Source organism: Lissotriton vulgaris, unplaced genomic scaffold, assembly GCF_964263255.1.
Source record: "Lissotriton vulgaris unplaced genomic scaffold, aLisVul1.2 SCAFFOLD_890, whole genome shotgun sequence".
Lineage (NCBI taxonomy): Eukaryota > Metazoa > Chordata > Amphibia > Caudata > Salamandridae > Lissotriton > Lissotriton vulgaris.
Window position 1 is genome coordinate 237,712 of NW_028245569.1, and position 20,289 is coordinate 258,000.

At 45.3% G+C, this 20,289-nt stretch overlaps 1 protein-coding gene across 2 annotated transcripts in view; it reads left to right on the forward strand.

Annotated features, from left to right (window-relative positions):
• The window catches only part of ALDOA (aldolase, fructose-bisphosphate A), a 45,894-nt gene that overhangs the window by 1,407 nt on the left and 24,198 nt on the right, over positions 1-20,289 (forward strand). Inside the window, exon 1 of one of the 2 annotated variants that reach the window (XM_086949115.1) lies at positions 12,342-12,461. The exons of the other annotated variant lie outside the window; for it this stretch is intronic. The gene's annotated coding sequence lies outside the window, so the exon portion shown is untranslated. Of the gene's footprint in view, positions 1-12,341; positions 12,462-20,289 lie in introns of those variants that run through there. 2 annotated transcript variants of the gene reach the window in all.

A 20,289-nucleotide genomic window follows, 5' to 3' on the forward strand; every position in this document is an offset into this window, starting at 1 on the left:
TCCAAATATGTGTTCCTTGAACTTTAATTGTTTTATATAAGAACAAACAGAAGTTTTGTTTACTAAGACAATGCAGACCCCGAAGCTTTTATGGATTTGAAATTATGGCCTGTGAACTGCACAGCACGCACTTTAACCCTCTGAGTTATGCCATTGGATTTGAAAATGTGAGTTGCAGACTCCACATGCATCTCTGCAGTCTTCACATGGATCTCTGCATCATGCACATCAATTCCCTGAACCATTTCACAGGCACCTGATCTTTTGGAGTACATTATGAATCCTGCAGCAGATGCAATCACCCCTTGAAATGTGTCACTGTGATTGAGAACTGGGACTTGCTGATTCAAGAAACCTCTGCATCTGGAGTTTTGATCTAACTCAAACTTTGTCGTTGGGATTGCAACATGTTATTTGCCGATCACACGAAGATCTCCGCAGTAAGTACTTTAACCCTTATACTGCCTCAGTCAGACTGGAGCCGATGGGCAGCGAATAGCACTCATTACAATGCATGCGTTTACAACACATGCCATTACAACGCAAGTCTTTACATTTAAGCTTTGTTACATCACATGCCCTTACAGCGCAAATCATTACAATGACTTGCTGTAGGGGGGGTGCTGGAGTTTGGAATAGTATGATTTATTATTCCAACTCAAGTGTGTGCAACAGTAGGGAAGGTATTGGATTGAAAATCCAACAAATCCAACGCCTTCTGCCCCCTACAGCAAGTTGTTGTAACAACTTGGTTGTAATGGCATGCGATGTAACAACACATTGTAACGGCTTGCGTTGTAAAGGCATTACGTTGTAATGCCTGCGTTGTAATGGATGTTTTCCATAGGCAGCAGGTAACAAATACACAGATCCCTGTAGCATGCACATTACCCCTCGAGCTATTTCAAGGAAACTGTACTTTTTAACATCCAGGTTATTTATAGCCTCGCGCTCTCTATTCTGCCGACTGTCCCTCTATCTTCATGCTGTCCCCTATATCCACCTATCTCCCCTCTCTCTTTCTCCGGTTCCCTCACCCTCTCCCTGCATCTCCCACTTTTATCCATCGCCATCTTGCCATTTCTGCAGCATGGTCTTATTCTTGGTGGTCGCCGACAGCTTGCCACATTGACACCAGGACCCTTGCTGCTAGAACCCCCTAGAGCCTGTGCTATCATGTTCTATCATGTCAAACATGAGTGTCCTATCCAGCCCTGGTTCGTTCCTGTTTTTTTTTGTTTTTTGCATTTAATACCTAGACCAGCCAAGTTCGGAAGCACCATAAGACCTTTCTTTTATGTCTCTGATCTTGTGCCGGCCCTCAGTTTTTCTGTTGCCTGTCCGCAGCGCAGAGAAACCCCTCCGGGGGTCGATTCTGGCACTATTTTAAATAAATAAATGAAGTAATAGACTCCTTCCTACTATGGCAAAATTACACTACAAGTAGCAGTGTCCCAAAAAAGTAAAACATGAAATGATCAGCTGACTCATCTTGACAGCTCTGCTTGTCTGTCCTGGAACCTAAAAGCAGACCTTGAAAATGTTCTAACTCCAGTCCAGTGTTTGGCAGCAAAACACTCCAAAGGCTTTGATTCAACGTGAGACCAGTCGGTTCGTTGTAGCACAGTTAGAGTGCACTATTTCTCGTCAGACGTAAAATGTATGTGTTTGTGTGAGACTGAGGGAGTGAGAGTGTCTGTGTGTGTGAGAGAGAGAGAGAGAGAGATAACGAGAGAAAGAACAGTCTCTCACTCTGTAATATAAATGATATAAATAATATTGAAAATGCTTCAATTCTGAATTTATGTGAAATAACTATAACGCTCCATTAGTTACATTGAGTCAAACTCTTTGTAAAATATTTAGAGCCTGAGCTCTGCCCATCACCCCTTCAGCGGATACCACGACGGGCACTTTCATATCACTATCAGGTGGTCATATCTCCCGATCAGCTCCAGAGCGTGGCAGAATGCATGACAAAAAAGTCTCGCCTAAGTTACATCAAAGGCCGGTGATGGGTGGCACTGCTGAAGAGTTAAGACTTTTTTTTCAGACTGAGGACAAACATGGAGAGCCAGATATGGACCCACATCAGCACTTTTAGAACTGCTGGTACTGAGCACCAACAGGACCCGGCCCACGTAAAGCCCAGTATTTTGCTGGTGAAGCCTCACCTGTTGAATATTCACTGTCACTAGACTCATTTCAGAAACTGTTCCATAGCTCTCCTGCATCACATGGGCCATGACCCCAGTTTGGTCCAGACACAACACCATAGTGATGTCACTTTAGCCATAAAGTGCCTTCCTTGGCATACCAACATCAGTTCCCCCTCAAATTGTTTGTGCCCTTTGAGGTAGAGATGAGAAAAAGACAATTATTTGTGACAGTGCAGTTCAGCAATCTAAACTAGTACCTTTTTATTGTGACCTACGATCCTCCTGCAGAGAACAGTAGGTGGTGGGATGGGGGACTTATATGCAGGTAGATAGAGTATCCACCAGAAAAATCATTACCAAAGGTTAAGAAAGACACTTTTTCCTGTGTTGGATTCTTCTCTCTGCAGATTATTGAGCTGATTCTAAAGCCCTAGCCCCCCCCCCCCCCCCCCACGTGGTGTGTCTTAACCTCATGGGTGCTGCTGACGAGCTCAGCTCGTCATGAGGCACAGTGGAGCTGCACTCATGACGAGCTGAGCTCGTCACAGCCGTTGGAATGTTCGCATGAGGGGGGTAATTACCCCGCTGTGCTGAACGTTCTAAAAACGGGTGTGGCCATGACAAGCTCAGCTCGTCATGAGTGCAGCTCAGCTCGTCATCAGCACAGCGGCGCCGCGCTCGGCCCCCCCTCCCCCCTCCCCCGCCCAGCGGGGGGAAAACACCCCGCAGCAAAGAGGTTAAGGAATAGTCAGAGAGGTAATCCTGGAGCACTGAGGTGTCAAAATGGCCATCCCTTGTCACCTCTGAATCCAAACAATAATGTTTGTTGAAAGTGTGAATGGCAACCATGTCACTGTACATCAGATCTCAGCCACAGGAATACGCGTGGTCTGTGCTGGAGAGGAAGACTTTGCCCTGAAACAATGGACATGGATTTCCCCCATTAGCTCCTTCTTGGCAAGGACATAGCGCATCTTTATACACATTATTAATTGAACTAAAATCCTTTTTTGAACACCCATGGCTTTCTTCCTGCCTGTATACCCTGCAAACAGCTGGTCACCAGATCTGATCTCCTTGGTGCCGTCTAAATGAACTGCTCTTCTGCAGTTCAATTGGTATAATTTCTCCTCCACCTTTGTGGTATGAGGGAGAGCTTAGATGGTATGAAGGCTAATGAATTGATTCAGATGGAAATGAGTGACTTATTTGGGAAGTAAAGCCACTTTAGTACTGAAGATGAGTTTCTCCATGAAACATGTGTATGGCAGATGAACACCCAGTGCTTGCCACTCACTGATACATAGGGAGATCAGAATTGTGCTTGACAGATCGTGCTTTTGTTTGTGGCGGCACCATTGTACATCCCTCATGTATCAGCGTGTGTATGTGACTAAGAGGATGCAGGAAGCCAGACCGAGAAGGCAAAGAAGAACCAAGATTCGAACTGGAGCTCCTTCTCTAAACATCAAGCTCATATCCCAAATGTCCCAGATCCAGCGAGTAGGAGAGAAAGCTTGAATAGATGTTACGTACAGTAGTGCCTCTATGAAGAGGAGGCGCTGGTAGGGCTCTAGGTTAGATTTGGGCACGGAGATTGAACAACGCAGGTTTAACATTAGTGATGGGGCTTCCTACAGGTGATGCACATCATCTGCAGCAAGATAGCTTTGAGCAGCCAGTCGTCCAGGGACAGGAATTCATGCTTCTAAGATGAGCCGCAACCACTGCCACCCCCTTGGTGAAGACCTGAAGTGCAATTGTCCGTCCAAACAGGAGGACCCTAAACTGATAGTAAGAGGACCCCACTAAGAAGTTTAGGTACCTCCTGTACAAATACAGGATCAGTATGTGGAAATATGCATCCTTCTAGTTGAGAGTCACCATCTGGTACTCTGCTTCCAGCACCACAAGAACCCGAGCTAGGTACAGTCTGAAGTCTAGGACAGGACAAAGGCTGCTGTCCTTTTTGGAAACCAGGAAGTACCAACATTAGCACTTTTGCTCAATTTCCTGCTCTAGAACCAATTCCGCCACTCCTCTCTGTGGTACAGCTGGAACCACCTGCCACAGGTTTCAAAGGCAGTCTTCTGGTTAAAAGGACTGGGCCGGAGGTCTGGGGGAGGGTGTCGGCTGGAAGGGTAGGGCATAACCCCTTTTACAATTGTTAGGAGCCCTACTGCTTGAACCCTAAAATTACTAGATGCCCAAACCCACTGCGGTGAAAATAGAAATTCCCAGATATCTTCAATAGCACCCACTAGGGCCGGATATTTCATTTTCTTCCATGTCAAACAAGCTGTGGTTTCTGTTTTGGGGTGGGGTTGCATTTGATACCCAGACTCCTAACATTATCATGGGAAAATAACACTACAAGTGCCTATGTGCAAAAAAGGAAATAAACTATCAACTGGGTGTGTGAGAGAAAGAAAAACAAGGCGATAAAGAACAGTCATCATCATCATCTTTCTTTATTCGGTTTCGTGATCAGCAAACCATAAAAGCACAATATAAATACCAAGGTAAAATAGTAGGATACAAAATGTACACTTTCAAAAAACAGGTCTAAGCAATTTCATGGCTTGTCAGTTATATGCAGGGTGCATCTAAAATACATGCTTAGTAAAAACAGTAAAAAAAGGAAGCAACAATGCATTACAATTATTAAAATCACTGGCCTAATCCACACAATGATGGCTGAACAAGGACATATGGCCCAAGATCATTGTGGGAAGTGACAACATCTAATCACAGCTTGCTCTAAGTTTCATGGCCGATTTTTAAAAAACGTGAAAAACTGTGTTGCCCGCCAGCATCTGTAAAAATGTAAATGCGGCTGCACTTGTTTAAAGTTGGACTATTTCAATATTGGGTTTAGATAGGATTTCCTCTGGGTATCATAAAAAGGGCAAAACATGGTGAAATGAAGCATTTCCTGCAAAGATAAACCATCGCAGCCGCAGTGAGGAAGGATTTGTCCTTTGCTTATACGGATGTATGTCATTACTACGCTGTGTTTACACCGCGCTACCATTACAACGCAGGTATCACAATGCAAGTCGTTACAACGACTTGCGCTGTAGGTGCTGGACTTAGGAATAGTACGATTTACTATTCCAACTCCAGCCTACGAAACAGTATGGAAGGTGTTGGAATAGTAAATCTACTATTCCTTAGTCTCTAGTGCCATCCAGCGCAAGTCGTTGTAACAACTTGAGTTGTGAGTCCTGCGTTGTAATGGTAGCGCGGTGCAAACACAGAGTCGTAATGGATGTTCCCCGCTTACACCCCTAGGGTATGAGAGAAGTAAATGGAACATGTCAAGCTGGAACCTGGTCAAAAGGAATCTATTGTGAGGGTTCACTAGAGCAGGTATGTATGGCTCCGCCAACTCGGTGGCCCTTCTTATAACAAAGCGGCGGACACTTTGCTTCATTAGCTCCCTCTCTTTCCGTAAAGCATGCCGGCTCATGCCAAACATCTTCTTCAAGGTGGATGACTCTTTTTTGCCAATTCCCTCAGGGTTAGTGAAGAGGTCTCTTCTGCCCACGCACGCTAGCTGATTTTTGATATATTTCAACCAAGGTATCCTTAGCGCTTGATCCAAGGATAAACAATCTAAAATGATTGCCTTGTTTAACAAGTCCCCCTCCTTGGCTCATATTTTTAACCAGAGTGACAACGGGCTAAAAGCTATCTGGTCTGTGATGTAGGGCATTCCCAATCTTTGTGAACAATAAAAGACGAATACCCTGGGGTACGTACAACAATCTTCTCAATAATTTGTTTTCAGAGATTGGAACGTCCTTTGCATCTACATATCCCCATATTTCACTGCCATAAAGTACTTTTGACAAGCACCTAGCCCTAAAAAGCTCCAGGAGGGCCACCACTGGTCTTGTATCTAGCCTCACAGCAAAGTTAAAGATAGGGGCAACTTCCCTATTGACGTCATTTCTTTTGCGGGTGAGTTGTTGAGCCCAGTTGAGTGTGTCGTCCAGGAGTACCCCCAGGTAGGAAAATACTGTAGTTTTGGGAATGGGGGTGAGTCCTACCTTTAAAGACATATGATCTTGAGGGGCGGGAACCTAGTTGCATGAGGTATGATTTGGAATTATTCATTTTTAGGTCCAGATCTCCCATGAACTGGGCAAACAATGCTAAAATGTTTTGAAAGCCCCTCTGTCCTAGCCATCAAGACGGCATCATCTGCGTAGAGCAGAATCAGGAGGCCACGCCGACCGATCCGAGGGTAGTCATTTGTGGTCTCCATTTGTGTTTTCTCCAAGTTGTTAATATAAAGGATGAAAAGAAAAGGGGCCAATATGCAGCCTTGACGGACCCCGCTCCTTACAGGGAATGAGCGTGATACCTTCAAGCTCTGCGAGTATCGCACTACTGCCTTGTTGTCCCGGTGAGGATCACAGAGAAAGGAGACCAGTTCCCTGTCTACCTCTAAGGTTAAAAGGATCTGCCATAACTTAGTCCTGTTTACGCAATCAAAAGCGTATGACAGATCCATAAAAGCCAGGAAAATCGTGCTGCTGCGGTCAACCGTATATTTGCTAGAGATTCAAAAAAGGTTCAGGGATTGCTCGATTGTAGAACGGCCAGGGCGGAACCCATATGAATGTATGACGTTACAACGCATACTTTTACAACGCATACCTTTACAACACATTTTTTATAACGCAACATCCATTACAACGCATGCCATTACAACAAATTTTTTCAAACTACCTTTACAAAGCATTCCATTACAACGCATACTACCTTTACAACTCATACCATTACAACGCATACCATTACATTTTATGTATGGTAAGTATTGGATAGAGTAGGGGTCAATTCTAACTCCAGGGGGGTGCAACAGTAGGGTAAGTGTTGGATAGTGTAGGGGTAAAAATTACTATTCTAACTCCAGGGGGTGCAACAATAGGGTAAGTGTTGGATAGTGTAAGAGTACTATGCGTTGTGATGGTATGCGTTGTAATGGTATGCGTTGTAAATACTGCGTTGTAATGACATGCGTTGTAGTGGTATGCGTTGTAGTGTCATGCGTTGTAATGGCATGTGTTGTAATGGATGTTGCGTTGTAAAAGTTTCGCTGTAATGGTAGTGTGTTGTAAAAGTTGCGTTGTAAGGGTTGTTTCCCACCCATATTGGACGTCCAGCAGAATGTTATTGTCAGTGGCCCAGGTCGCTACCCTATCCAACAAAATCCTGCCAACCACTTTTACCAATGAATCTAGCAATGAGATCAGTCTGTAACACACCGTGCTGTCCCTGTCCCCCTTTTTGAAGACTGGCACAATGATGGAGGTGGCCCAGGAGGTCGGAGTACCGACCCTAACAACTGTGTTAATTACAGATGTGAGGACTGGAGCCCAGAGTGCCACATCTGACAGGTAAAGGTCAGGTGGAATACCTTTGGGACCCGAAGCCTTATTGCGAGTCAGGACGACTAGTTTAGCGTGAGTACCCCCAGAATTAGGTACGGGGGACGAGGCCAAGTCTCCTTTGAACATAGCCTCGAAGTGACCAGTCTCTCTCTCTCTGCAGATGGAGAGTGTTGAAAAAGGGTGGCTAGAGTAGGCAGTAGCAGGTTTGGGGCTGAGAGCAAGGGACATTTCTTCCTTTTCCGATATAGGTCTCCCTTTTATTTAGGCAAAATGTTTCACCTCTTTTTGTCACTTTATCAGCATTTATATAGGTTTGTTTTTTACAATATATGGCCTAGTGACTGGGTACTTGTTCCATACCGTTTTGGGATTTTTGTTTGGCCAAGTTGGCTGGTGGCATTCCGGGCTTTCAGTGGGATGCTACAATAGTGGGATGGGTCTACAAAGGGAGTAGCCTGTGTAATTAAGGGTGTAGTTTAAGCATAAACTACATTTTTGTGATTTCAGTAGTGTGCCAGCAACTGTACTTTGGTTCCTCTTTGAGCTTTCTGTTATTTTATTCAGATATAAAACACAACATCTAACATTCACCTAAAACCAGACAATATGGCTTGGTCAATGGTTGTTAGCTGTTTAAGATAAATGAGTAACAACAATTTAGTTGTAAATAAAATTGAAAATGTTTCAATTCTAAAATTATGAGACTGTGAATTAAACATTCCTGAGGGCTGGTCTAAGTTAGCAGCCGCGGCCGGGAGTGGGAGTAGCAGGGTGGGGGGTAGTAATGTATGGATTTCGGACTTTAACAGGTAGGTAAACATATAAATAAATAAAACGAATTTCTTTGTGCGCACTGTATCGCATTTGGTGATGCAGTGCATGCAACAAAATTCATTTTATTTATTTATATGTTTACTTACTTGTTAAAGTCCGTAATCCATACATTACTACCCCCCACCCTGCCCCTCCCCCTCCCCACATCACCGCCCGGCCGGTACTCCTACTACCGGCCGCCCATTAGGTTCATTCAATGATAGACATGTACGCCCTTTTTCTCTCCACATCTCATCCATCTGCATAGCTCACAGCTCATTTCTTACCTCTTTAGCACCCTCCTTTCCCTCTCTCCTGAACGCTCTTTTTCGCATCTCCTTCATCTCACCTCCCCAAACACAAAACACACCCACTCTCCTGTAAGCACTGCATTTTCTTTCACTTTCGCCTTGTCAACATTTTGACAACTGTCTACCTCCATTACACAAGTTTGCACAGAATCACACTGCAACTTAAATTTGTGACCATTACTCTGTGCGTTCTGCAGTGAGGCCAAGGATTGGATCACCATGTATTCTGAACACCTTTTTGACCCACTGAGAGGCACTGTGAAAAACTGCCACTGCCTTTAGCCTTAACTCCAGAGCCCTCAATCATGGCCCATTATAAACATCTGGGGGCCACGCAGTCTAAAATATGTACTATACTAGAGTAATACGCTCCATTTAAAGAATACAGAAACAAAACTTCCTGGAAATAATCTTACATTCCCTTAGAGTGTTGGCTTAGTATAACATGTCACATATAAACGGGGAACTAAATCGCTGACAGGGAATACCTTAACTTTTTTTTACAATAATTGTTCAGAAATCAATCAGTGTTATTTACACTAGAATTAAAGACATAATTATAGGTCCTGATAGGGAGTCGTTTCAAGATCAGTTTTTAATTTCTACCAGTTCTGAGACCCAGGGGGACCTGGTCCACTTTCAGCCCTGGTGTCAGTTTATTAAGTTTGTAAAAATCAGCCTGGCCAATACATAGCTTTCAAATGGTGCACATTAGGAGACATGAAATGTATCAGATCCTGTCAGGGAGATCAGTGTAGTGTTCCTTGCATGAGGAGCGTGGGCCGAATTCTGATGGAGTCGCCCTGTTTCTTATTTAGGGCCACGGGGCTGCCTGGGTATCCATTATGATGAGCTGCGATCTGTGGCTTTGAGGCAACGGTGAGCAAATGTGAGATTTATGGTTAAGATAACTTATTCTTTGCTCAGCGAGTTAGGTTTATCTCGACATTTGCTACGATTCGCGGTTGCTAGTTCTATGAGTTCTAAACCCATCAAGGCCAAATCAGCCTTGTTTACTTCGGGGGTCACTTGCAAAGCTTGCTTTGTTCGCCCCATGTCTCTGAGCATCACGACGTGCCACTGAGGCCATTCTGCACCCAACACCCTTGCAAGTGGCAGCCCAAACCGAGGGTCCGCGCCCTCCTCAGTGGTAAAACAGGCTTTAAAAGTATGGCAATACAGGACACTTCGTCCGGACTGTTATGGCAGATTTCAGATGTTTACAGCACCGTAAATTTCCGCGTGAAAGTCCAGAGATTAACAGTACTCTGGTGGCTCTCATGGTTCTGATGGGCAGATAATCGTTGATTTCACCCTATCAAAATGAGGAGGTCACTCGTAATGAGGGCCTAAATTGTTTGGAAGTTCTTGATGAGAGCAGGAGTGTGATATAGCGCAGTATATTAAAAACACATTATTCCCGTATTTTACAGTTCAAACTGCGGCCCGAGTGCCCATTTCTTTCCTTGCACTAGGGACCATGACGCGATGGCTAGCCCGTTGGGTGCACAGAAGGCTACTAATATCTGCTGCCTCCCCACACTCGTCAGCCACTTGAGAAAACTGCCCATGTCCCCAATCACTGGCCCAGGGCACTGGCAACTGGTGACAGGTGCTAGGGGGTGGGGACCTCCCTCCCTCCCTTTGGGCACGTTACGATAGCTTCTGGCAGCTGCCTCCACTTCAAACCACCCCACCCCACCCGGTGTCAAGAATAGCTGTGACCTTCAGCAGAGACAGGACCTTTACAGCAAAGGTCAGGTAAGGGGGTATCCGAGGCGTTGGCTTATTAATTTTGCAGTATGAGTGGGAAGCACAAGCAGTAAAGGGGTGGAGCTCAAATCTCAAGGAAGGCATGTCCATTGGGGCATGTTCTTGACAGGTGCAAACCCGTCCCTCATTTTGGGGCTAGACATTCTCTCAAGCATGCACCCCTAAGCAGCCATTACTCTCAGACGTGCTACCACAGCAACACAAGGTATTTGGGACCCGACCAGCCTGGTTTCTCCGTCTGCACGCAGCCCTGCAGATACAGAAACACAGTAGGTAAAATGCTTGCTCCAGGCATGCTGCCATACTGGGAATCCGGGACTCGGCTCACTCCCCTAGCATGCAGTTCTACTGTACGAGAACCAAGCACGAGCCGAACGGCCCGGCTGTCACCCGCAGGCAACAGTACTGGCATAAGGGTCCGTAGCTCCACCTTCCGGTGCCGAGCTCAAGTCCAGCATCTATGTATGCCTGCACATACTGGGAGCTCAGGGCTCCTCGACCCTCTCTCTCTCAAGTATGCTCCACATATAGGGAACCTTGACCTACCCTTCCCCGCAGAGGTATGTTATTAATTAAGATATCCCTCACAGGAATGTGCCGCTCTCAAGTTACCCACTCCCATGCATTTGTAGATCATCCAGCATGGATTTTTTGTTGCATGCTGGGATTTGTAGTCCTGTTAAGTGTTAAACATATAACCAGATCTGCAAGTTCCAGGATTAAAAAAACATGTGTGACCAGTATGGAAGTGGGAACCCCGAGCCCTCAGGCATTGGCGGCGGCGCGGCACCTGTTCCAAGACAGAGCATATCAAAATTGGGCTACCAGCGCTCCGCCTGAATCTCACCACCTTTAGGGCCGATAATTAGTTTCAGGAAGAAGAGTGCCAGCAGACTGTATTTCCTTTTCAGTGGCTCTTCAGACAGTTCATCTGCTGCTTCGTACATTCTTCTGCCGGTTTATTTTTCCAAGGAGTGTTAATACATTGTGGGACTTGAGGTTTTCCTTTTTTTTTTGTTTCGCAAATCTTTATTAAAATTTGCTTCCCCCCAAAAGTACCAAAACATAGAATAACTCACATATCACTCAAAAAATAGAATAACATGGTAACTAACATGAATACTCAGAGCCCCCAGCACACAAAGTACTGTCGATTAAAATGCCAGAAATGTTTTATAACATTTTACAAAGTCGTCTAGTGAGTCTATTTTAATAAATGTCTGGTTCAAACATTAGAGCAAATGTAAAGTCTGCTCAGATATTTTAAAGGGGTTACCTCTCATTTACATCATGCATTAAAACGAGAAGGAATGTAACAAAATGAAGGTTGGGCCCGGTTACAAACTGCAATAGTACGTGCTGGTTCTTCGCTTTCCAGGAATTGAGAAGCAGCCGTTGCCTGGTAGGTAGGTGTTTGTTATTTTCCCAGCCACAGCCTAAATAACTCTGGGATAGGTAGGCGCTTAGGTGCCAGCCTCTTCAAATGTGTTTAAATGCCCGCGTACCAGAGCATCCCGGGCTCGCAGTTGCACCTAAACAGGTAACGCGGGTCCGGGCGGCCGCTCCATGCTAGACGAGCTACGAATACAGGCCCACGTCCCACCCTGCCTGGTTGGTAAAGCACTGCAAAGGAAGGAAATACCCTGCAACAGAACGGGGCGGACTATGGTGGGTGGGGCTACGCGGCCCTCTTCTGCAGTCAGGGCGGTGGTGCACACCCCTCCTCTAGCATCATGTTCTGTGCTCCCTCTGAAAGGTCACTTTGGAAACCAGAGAAAGACAGGGGGAGGGAGAGAGAAAGGGGCGGCAGGAAGGGATGACACGGGGGCAGTGACAGCTGGGAAGCTAGGACGTGAGAAAAGGACAAACGAAGGGGGCGGGGAGAGACGTCAGCGGACAGTGGAGAAGGAGACAGAGGACTGAGGCAGAGAGAAAGAATGGGGAGGAGTCCCGGGTGGATGGTGAAGCATGTAGGGGGGCTACGGTCCCAAAATACTGGTCAGGTTTGTACATAAATGATAAAGGACCTCACCAATAGTAAGCAAGGCTGCTATCGTTGTACCTACTAAAAGCTTTTTTTAATTTTTCACTATACAAAACTCAATTTTGCTTGAGTCTTCTTCCGTGTGGATATCATACCTAGACTTGCTTGTCAGCATGCTGTTGGATTTGGCGCAGACATCCACATTGTAGGGGCCCTTTCGTGAACCAGCATGCATGCTTGCCCCCTTACTGGTCTCCGTTCACCCTCCAATTGCTCTGTGGGAGCACAGAGAGAACTGCTTTTCATATCTTTGGCTCTTCCGCCAAATTGAAGTGTTCCTCTATCTCAGTGTCGGTGTCTCCCGACTCAGGTATCAATATATTCTGATGTACATGTCTCCTGACCATAGTCGGACTGGCCTACTAAAGGGCAATCAGGCAGTGTCCGATGGGCTGGTCTGACAGGTCAGTGTGTGGGCCAGTGTTTTGCCTTGTTGTGGGCCTATTTTATGGTCTGTTTGGCCGATTGTGTTTACTGTTGATGTCCCTGAAACCGAAACGAACATTTCTTGCAGCACACTCAAATCCATGCAATCTTCCATCCCATGCAAAACACTTGAACAGCATGCCTTTACAGTTCAACACTGCCTCAATTTACAAATAATATATGCAATTGTTTCGCTTTTTAATTAACTAACAGGGCCCCTGTTACTTGGTGCCCCAGTTTGCAATTGCACAGGGAAATACATTTCCTGTTAGACCCAGTGCAATATGCTCCTGTCCACTGAAGGTGGTGTCCCTATTATTGTGTACCTTTGTTCCTGTTTTGTTGTTTCAGTCTCAGAGTTAAGTGTATGATTCTCCCATGTATGCAGTTCTGCAGGAATGGCTCTCAGTGATGCAACAGTCTTAGTATTAGTGACAGGGTACCAGTGGTCCACCTTTGTGCGAGAGTAGTGCATGTTGTTGAGTTGTAAAACGTGTAGGCTAAGTGGCCCAGAAGATGGGACCAGTGTCATCTTAAGGATTTGTGAGGCAATGTGTCCTCATGCAGAGGCGCAACTAGAGCAAAATTTCGGGGGGGGGGGGGCTAAGAAAAAATTTCGGGGGGGGGGGCTGAACCTTTTAATCAGTAGGCAGAGTGGAGCTGCAGGGGCTCTTAGAAGGGGTGAAACGACTGTAAGGCCTAATTAACATTCAAATGGTCTTTTAAAGACCTGTGAAACGTTCGGGTGCGGCTCTGTGTGTGCCCGGGATCTGTCTCATCCCGGGCTGCCACACACGACGGGGGGGACTGAAGCCCGGTGAGTTCAATGGGTGTTGCGCGCCTGTCCTCCAGTAACGTAACTGGTGCTATGTAACGCAATCTGATACCTGATTCGGGTCAAGTTTGCGCTATATAAAACTAAAAAAAAAAAACTGCATATTTTGGGTCTCTCTGTTTGAATGTCATTACACATTTCTACCATTTCAAGCTTACATGATGCCAAATAATATTAAATTATATGTTTACTTTTCAGAAACGGGTCGAGGAACTTGTCTTGGCTGAGGCCACAGAATCCTTAAAAGTCTGAGTCTGAGTAGGAGTAGGCAGAGAGAGGGAAAGAGTTGGAGATAGGGAACAAATGAATTCAATTTCTCGAGGGTGATTTGAAGATGGGAGACCTGGGCAACTGCCCATGCTTTAAAACATCTCAGAGTGGAACCTACGTACTAGTAGGAGAGCCTGAGTCCCCCTGCCAGTGGTTCCCTGTTTTGTTGTGGAGTTTCTGGTACCAACCGTGCAGTTAGCCTGGTGGTAGTGTGTTGTCTGGCCCGTTTCAGTGTGTTTCCAGTTTTGTTATTTGTGAGATCCTGGCATCACAGTGCAAGGCCTCCCTTGAGTAAGTGTGTTTGTTCAATAGATGTGTGTTCTTTGTCCTACTTTATGTAGCTCCTTATCTGTAAGTTCTTGGATCTCTGCAAACGTCTTCGCTCTTTCAGCCAGTGCACTCTGGGATTTAATTCCTGGCCACCTTTTCTATTGAATGGCAGCTGGCACTGGGCTTTTCCCCTATTTATAGCATAGCTAAAATGTATCCATAGCTTGGTGCAACAAATGCAAAGTCTTTATTCCAAGGTTCCCCATAGCTAGGTTAAAATGATATTGCTGCGTCTGTCAACCTTGAAGGATGGGCTGCCAATATAGGAACAGATGTATGTCACAAAACTGAATGGCAAAACACTGTCCTGCAATAACATTGTATCCAAAATATCAACTACCACGATATTTATACCGGCATGAACAGTATTTTAATGCCAAAACCAATAAGATGGAAGGGGAACAGTTATGTGGAAAAGGCCCTCAGTTTCTCCAAACTGATATACTTAAACCAAAAGTGGAGGGTGTATCCCAAAACAAGCAGTCACTATGCCGTGCTCCTTAGTACTCACCAGTTAAACTACATGTGTTTTTATAGAACCCTCACCCACATGCTAAACATTTGGTGTGCTCATCATTGGGTGCTCACCTTGTGAGGTACTGACCACCAGGTGGGCTCAACCTTGCAGTGGGAGAGAGCGTTTAGTGGGGTCTTAGGGCAGAAAGCCTTTAAAATAACTCCAGCGAACCCTAACGCAATTCTTTAATAAGAAGAGCCCTGTGATATGGTTAGACACATGTCACGAAGAGGCATTTACTGAGCCAGTGTGACTATTCTAAGTCAACATGTTTCAACTGCTTTGCAATATGTGCAGATTTCACCAGGACCTCTAAGACCCTTGTACTCTCAACCTGTACTGAGCAGTAGTTATACATCTGCATGGATTCCATGCAAGATCAAGAAATAGTTACCCAACCCTTTTATAAAGAGTGAGTTGATTGAAAGCTGGAGATTATCCACTTCAAGAATTGTGGCAAAAGAGATCATCCAGGCCCATGGGCCAAATGCTTCTTGTAAAGCAGATAAAACATGTCGACCTAGAGTAGACACACCGGCTCCGTAAATCCCTCTTTGTGTAATGTTATGTGTTTAACCACACCACAGGGCCCCTTTTATTAAAGGATTCCCTGGACATATTTTTAATGTTTTCAGTTATAAGACCCCGTTTAGAACACAGATAAATATCAAAGTGCTCCCTCCCACCGCCAGTTTGAGCCCACTTGGTGGTAAGTACCTCACCAGTGAGGACTAGATGATGAGCAGGTGTGTGTATGTTCTATAAGAAGGCATGTAGTGTACCTGGTGAGCACTAAGGAGCAGGACAGAGTGATTGTTTGTTTTGGCAGTATTTTAATGTGCTCACAGGTTCAAAAATTCTGAAAATATCCTAAAGCTGACATTTTTCCTCCTTATGAGTACACACTTTAACCAGTAAATGTAAGAGAACACTTAACATGTGTTTTCCCGCTTTGTTATTGACCCCAGATAGATGAATAAAGTAAACAAAGGCCATGTTAAAAATGTTAAAAATCAATAGACAGTTCCATAGAAAATTCTACTTAAGAATCATGTTAATGCGTTCGCAGAATCTTAAAACATGAACAGATGGTTTGATATTTTTCTATTGTTCATAGCGGTTAGGCTTAATTGGGGGTGGGGCTCCTTAAAAGTGGGTCTCTGCACTGAAGGGACTTCAGAGGACTGCGTTACACTAGCCTTACAGGTAACAAAACTGTTGTGCACATGAGACAGAATCAGTAGTTGAAATGGAATTATAGAAGTGCTGGTACTCACTGGCCAGGAGTACTTGTCTTGTGTGCTATTGAGAAGTGCTGCTACTTTTCCATTAAAAGTATTGATTCACCGCTGAAAAATGCAGATACTCTCAAATTAAAGAAGTGTGGGCACTCAGTACCAGTGAATACAAAACCAATTTCAAGCACTGGATAGAATGTATAAGTGTTCACAATATAATTGCCAGCATAACTATTTTATGAATGTCTAGTGTTTTTAAATCGCTAAAAATCACGTTGGGGTCTCTTCAGAGAATTAGCCCACAGTGCGGGTGCTATGGAGCTGAGATAGTTTGATTAATGACAGACTGCTGTCTGAGGATTAAAAAAGTGCCAAGAAGGAGCCATTTCCCCTGTCTGAGATGTAATGAGCATTAAAACATGAAGTTTATGCCTGGTGCAAACTATGAAATGACAGAAAAAAACATAGCAGCAAAAGATAATTAGAAGGCCCTTAAAAACACAGAGACATTACAGGAAGGCATGTCAAAAATAGTACCAAAACAATTGCACAACATCTACACCCTCCCTATTCTTTAGACAGGGCTTTAAGTGGGCAGGGTCCCACCGGTGCTGAGCACCAGCAGTTTTTTTAAGGGTGTCTCAAAACGGGTCTCCATCGGGCTCTGTTTTGGGCCCTGGCACAGGCGGTCCGTGTTTTTTCCAGACTGCAGTGACAACAGATTACATCGATGTGTGCGCGCTCACACTGCTCAATTGTCACTAGTGGAGAAGATACAGCATGACATCTTTTTTTATTTTTATTTAATGCGATTTTATATAGCGCAAACATTACCCAAAGGTGTCAGAGCGCTTTATAAAAGATCTAGTTGTGATACATAAGGATTTAGGATTACATGAGTTACATAAAAGATATAAACAGAAAAAATTGTAAGTGTGCAAGTTGTAAAGTCACACAAGAATGGATAAACTCTAAGAATCACATAGGAATGGTAGTGAGTACAAGGGTCTGCTACATAAACTAGTGGTTAGAGTTATCTTTATCCATACTAATATAATAAAGAGAGAGCCCAAACCTTTGAGGCGGGTAATCTCAGAAACCAAAGCACCAAAGCACCAATCACAACACCCAATACAGCGTTGGAAAGGGCAGTTGCAGCAGAAGGACATAGGCTATGCAGACGCCCACCATATACATTTAAAAGGTAAAAGAACCGTGCCAGCAAAGTAGTCCCTTGTGGGCGTGTCTGCGTTGTGCTGTGGGCGTGACAAACGCTGGGGGCATGTGGTACGTTCCGCCCTTCATGCCATGTCTCATAATGTGTGCTAATCCCACCCTGCTCCATTTAAATAACCCTGTACCCCATAATCATAACCCACCCTTACTCCTTAAAATACCCCAACACCCTTAAACACTAACCCATCTTAACCCTATAAATATACGCTGTCCCCAAAACCCAAACCTATCCCTAAACCCTAACAATACCCCTGTACCCCAAAACCTAGCCCTGAACCCAATACCTCTGTACCTCAAAACCCAAACCTAGCCCTGAACCCTAAAAATACCATTGTACCCCAAAACCCAAACCTACCCCTGAACCCTAAAATACCCCTGTACCCCAAAACCCAAACCTAGCCCTGAACCCTAAAAATACCCCTGTACCCCAAACCTAGCCCTGAACCCTAAAAATAACCCTGTACCCCAAAACCCAAACCTACCCCTGAACCCTAAAATACCCCTGTACCCCAAAACCCAAACCTATCCCTGAACCCTAAAATTTCCCCTGTACCCCAAAATCCAAACCTAACCCTGAACCCTTAAAATACCCCTGTACCCCAAAACCCAAATCTACCCCTGAACCCTAAAAATACCCCTATACCCCAAAACCCAAACCTAGCCCTGAACCCTAAAAATACCCCTGTACCCCAAAACCCATACCTATCCCTAAATCCTAAAACTACCCCTGAACCCCCTAAACCAAAACGATATCTGAACCCTTAAAATACCCAAACACCCCAAAACATATACCTCACTACCCCAAAACATATAACCCTATACCCATACTTACCTTATCCAAACAATAAAAAAAAACATGCTTTTACCATTCATGCATTTACAACGAATTTCGTTGTAAATGTATGCCTGGTAAAAGCATATAAAATGTAATGCCATGCGTTATAATGGCATTGCGGAGTCATGGTACTTTCGTAATGAAAGTATGCGGAGTTATGGTATGCGGAAAGAAAGTTGCGGAATAATGGGTGTTTACCCTTTCCCAGTAAGAACATTGGTGGCACGGCGGCCCACATCTCCAGCAACATACTCATATTTTTTCGCCACCCATTTGAAAAATGCACAGGCCTCTCTCATTGATGGCCAGCACCGACATACACTTTTAGACACACCTCCCGCCACAAGTTCTAGAATTGCGAACTTTAGAGCTGGGGAGCTAGGTTCGAATCTCGGCATCAGCTCAACATCCTGTGATTCCAGGCAAATCGCTTTGTCTCCCCGTGCCTACCACAAATGAATGTGTTCTTCTGTAATGTAAATTGTGCTCATGCCATGTTGTCGAGTTCGCTCTATATGATATTGCAAGGAAAAATGAAGGAGGGAAACTCGAGTTCACACACTACTGAACGCGCACTCTTAAGTGCATCAGCAGCGCACTGTGAATTGGAGCGTTTCACAGGCCTGTCACAGATAAGAAATGCTAGCTAAACGAAATCCTACAAAACAATATACTACTGGCCGGCAGCAATTCATAACCGGACAACGTCGGGACGGGCTGCTAGTATACATATATATACAAATAGTAGATTTGCTCAGGATTACATTTTACTAGCGATTAAGTTGGACAAGTATATATCACATATTTACAGAGTTAACAGGGAAATTAAAAAAAACTCAAAAGGGGTAGAGAGCGGTATGTGGGGGAGAAGAGTTGGAGGCTGAGATTGGTGAGAGGAGAGAGGGGGACCTGAGGGGGAGAAAGAGATAAGGCAGTCCAGCGTAAGTGAAATGTCTGAAGGTCAGCAGGATGGAATCCAAGGGACCAAAGGAAAGGACAAGAATCAACAAAATGACAGACCCGGGTCGTGGGCATCGATGGAAACCATCTCAACATGGCAAGATGCACCCAGGGCAAGAGCGACAAGAGGAGAGGGTCCCAAAATGGCGGGGCGCACATGTGTTCCAGTCCAAAAGTTACGAGGGCCAAGTCCAAAGAAAACCAGGGAGCCGACCCAACGGAGGAGGAACAAGAGGGGAAAAGGAGACAGACAGTGAAAAGGAGGAGCATCTTCAGTATTTGCACCTCCTTTCACCACTGCTGCACACACATGATCCCTGGTATAAATGCTCCCACGCTCCTCTACTGGGCACCACAGTCCACCTGTGACATTAGCTGGAGGGGTGTTAAAACAAATCCCCAGGTCTCCACCCAGCTTTCATGCTCGACAAAAAGCTGATGTCTATCTTGGCTCTCCCAGGGGGGCGTTAGCTGCTTAGTCATATGTAGGGGGTGAGCGCTGTAATTAAAATTCTCTACCGGTCGTGTAACCTGTCCCGCCTGTCCGCTGTGGCCACAGGCCCCCATCCACACACTGCGGTCGGGCCACAAAGGCGGATGGAGGCTGCAGATCCGGCAATCACGGGCTGCCCTAGCTGCGGGCTCCCGCTGGGTAAGATGAAAGGGAAAGGGCAGCGGGGGACCTACTCCTGATGTTGCAGCCCCGCATTGTTACCTCATAACATGGGTCCGTTTCACCGCGGCCCTGCCACTTCTACCTCAGTTTCACCTCGGGTGCCATCTTGAGGTGTTATCGCCAGGGGTCGATATTGCCAATATCACGGCATAGCAGCCGCTGGAAGTATCGGCGGACCCAGCGGCAGACGCTACAGAATCGTCCGATTTTGGCATTTGGCCCTTACAGATAATTTAGTGGGGCTTGGAGGGCCGCATTAGGATGTTGTGCGCGGGGTTTCCACAGAGCTGAAGCTCAGGGCAGCTGGAATGCCAGGTGAACGTTGTAAGGGAAAGGAAATCCTTTAAAGAGAGTCCTTTTCTCTTTGGATTTCTCTTCGCTTTTTGAAACTTAGGAACAGCACATTGGCATGGTGTCACCAGGGCTTTAAGTGAAAGCTTTTTCAATATTATATACATGCCGTA